The sequence below is a fragment of the Chiloscyllium plagiosum genome, chromosome 8 (genome assembly GCF_004010195.1).
Source record: "Chiloscyllium plagiosum isolate BGI_BamShark_2017 chromosome 8, ASM401019v2, whole genome shotgun sequence".
Lineage (NCBI taxonomy): Eukaryota > Metazoa > Chordata > Chondrichthyes > Orectolobiformes > Hemiscylliidae > Chiloscyllium > Chiloscyllium plagiosum.
In genome coordinates, this window is record NC_057717.1 from 46,279,052 (window position 1) to 46,283,937 (window position 4,886).

General features: G+C 42.4%; 1 long non-coding RNA gene across 1 annotated transcript in view; it reads left to right on the forward strand.

The window, feature by feature from the left end:
* Window positions 1-4,886, forward strand: part of LOC122552130 — a 23,566-nt gene that overhangs the window by 1,553 nt on the left and 17,127 nt on the right. Inside the window, exon 2 of the long non-coding RNA XR_006312311.1 lies at window positions 513-614. This is a non-coding gene — a long non-coding RNA (uncharacterized LOC122552130). The remainder of the gene's footprint in view (window positions 1-512; window positions 615-4,886) is intronic.

A 4,886-nucleotide genomic window follows, 5' to 3' on the forward strand; every position in this document is an offset into this window, starting at 1 on the left:
TTTCATAATCCTCCTAGACATTTTTACAATTATGCCTTTTCTAGGAGATATCCCCTCTTCCCATTCTTCCAAACATTTACTGGGAGCACTGGGCAGTGGGAAGCAGGCAGAGTTGCTATCTTTTTAGGGATACGCTTTGGAGTGATTGACAGGATCTTCCTACCCATTGGTCAGGGTGGAGACAACTTGCCCGTCGTTAGACTTTAGCCTTTCATACCCATGTCTTATTGATGAGGCAGAGCGGCAGCACGGAATGAAAGAAAAGAAAGTAATTCTTGTTCCCCATCTCTCACAGACGCTTGGATCATTTTCTCCAATGTGTCAAAGAACTGCTGTGTTCAGTCACATGAGATCTCAAGTTGGAATCTCCGAGAAACCCACTGATTTCCCCCTGAGTTGACTGCTGTTGTCCTCAAGGGTAATATGGACAGTAATCCTGGGCCACGAGGAGGGGATGGTGTGGGTTTCTAACTTGAACTGAGAGTGACAGATTTTATAAACTTGTATTACAGGATATTACAGGTGGTCATTCAGATGGTAATCTCAGTAAATGTTCTGCCAAACTCTGATTGAATTACTCAGTGTATCAGTACCTGGATATTCGCGTTGTGTGTGTGAGTATTGTGTTCCAGATAAATTCCATTTGCTGCTTAAAAATTCTCCTTTGAATCATCGCATTCTCTCAAAAGGTCTCCCCAAACCTTCAATGTGTCATGTAATCCTTTTATGATGACCTGATGAGTGTCAGGTTTATTATTCGAATATGTAATTTTTGTATAAGGATGTCTCAGAGAGGGAGCAGAATATTCTTAAAGGGGAGAATAACCATTTTTATGGGAGGCTGTTATTTATTGGTATCAATGACATCGGAATAGAAGAGTTCACATTGTTGGATTATTCGAATCTCTTGTGGGGTAGAATTGACCTCCATCAGAAGGATGGATTGTCCCTGCACTGGAAAGGAAGAGTTGATAGTGCTATTCAGGAGGCATTAAACCAGTGAAGGAATGTGGGTAAACCGAAAGAGAAAGTGAGGAAGGAGCTAAGTCTGAGGCTGGTACAGTTCAGACATCAAACAGTCAAGGCAGGCAAAGGCATGGCAGAGAACGAGGTAGGACTGAGCAGTTACACTGCAATTATTTCAATGCAGGCGGCCCTATAGGCCAGGCAGATGAGCTCAGGGCATAGTTTTGAACATGGCACTGGATATTATAGCAATTACATAGGCAGAGACATAGAAATGGCTGGGGAGGGAAATGTATTCCTGGTAGTGAGGTCTGACTGTAGGTAGCGGAAATGGCAGAGGTTAATGCGCTGTATCTGGTGATAAGTGGGGTGGCAAATGAGGACGGGTGGATTATATTCTTCTTGTGGTTGGAGGGGTGGTGTAAAGGCAAAGGTGCAGGAAGTAGAGGATATGCATTGAAGGGCATTGTTGATCACGTGGAGATGTGGTCCTTGAAATAGAAAACCTTTCTGGGATGTCCTGGAATGGAATTGCTTCTCCTAGGAGCAAATATGGCAGAAGCAGAGGAATTGAGAGTACAGGATCACGTTTGTACAGGAATATACTCGAGGGTAATCACGAGAGCAAAAAGGGGACATAACATATCTCCAGGAAATGGTTTAAGGAGAATCCAAAGAGATTCTACAAATACATCAAGGATAAAAGAATAACCAGGCAGAGAATATGACACCTTAAAGATCAAGAAGGCCATCTATGTAACAACAGGAAGTGGGAAAGATACTATGATATTCTGTTCTAGAGAGTTTGGAGAAATAATAGTGATAACTTGAAAAGTGTCCATATTGCAGAGGAGGTGGTACTGGATGTCTCAAATCGTAGCAAGGTGTATCCGAGAAATTTGTGGAAAGCTAGGAAAGTGATAGCAGTGCCCCCCCCCCCCCAACCTGAGATATTTATATCATCGTTTTTGACAGGTGAGGTGCTGAAGATGTGTGCCATTATTTTAAAAAGTCGTAAGGAAAGGCCAGGGAACAAGAGGACAGTCACTCTGACGTCAGTGGCAGGCAAGTTGTTGGAAGGGATTCTGAGGGATAGGATTTACATGTATTTGGAAAGACAAGGAATGATTAGTGATAGTCAACGTGGCTTTGTGTGTGGGAAATTCTCTCTCTCTAACTTGATTGAGTTTTTTTTAAGGCAGACGTGGACGTTGTCGATATGGACACTGAGCAAACTGGTTAGCAAGCTTAGATAACATTGAATGTTGGGAGAACCAGACATTTGGATATAAAACTGGCTTGAAGATAGGCGGCAGAGGGTGGTGATGGAGGGTTGCTTTGTGGACTGGAGGCCTGTGAGCAGCAGTGTGCTGCAGGAATGGATATGGGGCCCTTAAATAAATGACTTGGATGTGAATATGAGGTATGGTCAGTAGGTTTACAGAAGACATCAAAATTGGAGGTGTAGTGGACAGTAAAGTACACTTATATTTATTGGTCAATGCATTGAATACAGAAGCTGGGACATCATATTGTGGCTGGACAGGACATTGATTAAGCCATTGAGGAATTCTGTTTTAAGTTCAAAATTCCCTGTTCTGGGATGAATGTTGTGAATCTTGAAAGAGTTCAGACAAGATTTACAACGATTTTGCCAGGGTTGGAGGATTTGAGCTGAAGGGAGAGGCTGAATAGGCCAGGGTTAATTTCCCTGGAGAGTCAAGACTGAGAGGTGATTTTACGGAGATTTATAAAATCAGAGGGCCATGAATATACTGAACAGCCGGAGTCTTTTCCCCCCAGGTTAGATGGGTCCAAAACAAGAGCACGTGGACTTAAGTTGAGAGGGAAAAAATTTAAAAGGGATCTAAGGGGCTATGTGTTCAAGCTGAGCTGTGTGGAATGAGCTGCCAGATGAAATAGTGGAGGCTGATAGAATTACAATATTTAAAAGGCATCCGATTGGGTACATGAATAGGAAGGGTTTCAAATGATACGGACCAATTGCTGGCAATTGGTTTAGGATTCCTAGTTGGTATGGATAAATTGGACCAAAAGTCTGTTTCTTTGCTGTACATCTCTGACACTAATAAATGAAAATAAGATGTGTTCCTCTTTTGTGGAGAGCTAGCAGACGCACAGATAATTATCCTTGGAGCTGAGAAGGTTAAGCAGTGATTTCAAGCAGGTGCAGATTTGTTTCCAGGGTATTTAATTTGCAGAGAGAGAGGAATTGTTAACAACATCACAATTTTAGTAACTATTTTCAAGTAATTGGCAACTAATGCAGGGTGAATATGTGAACATTATTTTATTCAGGAAATTCTGAGCATCTGGAACAGTCTGAATAGCAGCTGGACACAGATTCAGCAGTTATTCTTAAACAGATTTGGAATTTTACTTTTTAAGCAAAGATTTGGGGGGGCTAAGGGCAAATGGGAGTGGAGTTGGGACAGATTTGCAACATCTCCAGAGGGAGAGAGTATAGCCCCAATGGGCTGAATAGCCCCCAGCTCCTGTGCTCTGTGATGCTGCCCCATTCACTGTAAATGATGAAGCTCATCCCAGGGGAGAGAGGGAGGATACCACCACTCACCTCACAATGGGCCTCAGGCGATTGATTTCAGCGCAGGCCAATAGGAGGCAGAGGGTGGGACTGGAGGACCAGGTGTACCAGTTTGTCTTCCAACCAATCAGAGTGAATGAGGGTATCCTTAAGGCTGGAATTTTAAAAAGGCACATGTACCAGGGATTTGAGAAACTGGAGGAGATGAGAGATAGGGAGCGTTCTGTGGCTGGAGAGGAAGTATATAAATAAGGAAGAGTTGTGAGGCTGGATGAGGTGACAGTGATCGGGAGAGTTGTGAGAATCGAGGAATTTGGAGACAGTGATAATTAGAGTCCTAATGTTATACAGCAAGGAAACAGGCCCTGTGGTCCAACCAGTCCATGCCGACCATAATTCCAAACTGAACAAATTGTACCTGCCTCCGTTTATTCCACATCCATCCAAATATTTCCTATTTATGTACTTATCTGAATGTATTTTAAATATTGTAATTGTATTCACAACTATCACTTCCTCTGGAAGTTCATTCCACACGTGTAATTTAAAAAAAAACCCCGAATGCCTTTTCTCAAATCTTTCTCATCTCTTCTCAAAATGAATGCACCCGAATTTTGAATTCCCCTCTCTACCGGCCATCCACCTTTATCTACACTCTTCACGATTGCATAAACCTTTTAATAAGGTCATCCCTCAACCTCCTAAACTCCAGTGAAAAACGTCCCACCCTTTCCTGATAACACAATCCCTCCATTCCCATTAACGTTCCAGTAAATCTCTTCTGAACCTGCTCCGATTTAATGATATCCTTCCTATAACAGCACAACCAGAGCTGGGTTTAGAATTCCAGAAGAGGCCTCCCTAACATCCTGTACAACCTCAACATAACGTCCCAATTCCTATACTCAAAGGTGTGAACAATGAAGGTAAGTGTGCTTGAACACCTTCTTAACCACCCTGTCTACATGTAACACGAACTTCAAAGACATGAAGCCCTCGATCTCTTTGTTCCATATCACTACTCAACGCCTTACTTGTAATGAGTGTAAGTCCTGCCTTCGTTTGTTTTATCAAGATGTAATATTTTGCATTTATTCCACTCCAAAACTCCTTTGAGTATAAAGGCAGTAGGAGTATAATTAAGAGGGAAATCAGGAGGCCAAAAAGGGGACGTGAGATAGCTTTGGAAGATAGGGTTAAGGATAATCCAAATGGCTTTTATAAATACATGAAGAACGAAATGCTAACTAGGGAGAAAATAGAGACCCTCAAAGATCAGCAAGGCAGCCATTGTGTGGAACTGCAGGCGATGGGCGAGATAGGAAACAAGTATTTTGCATCAGTGTTTACTGTG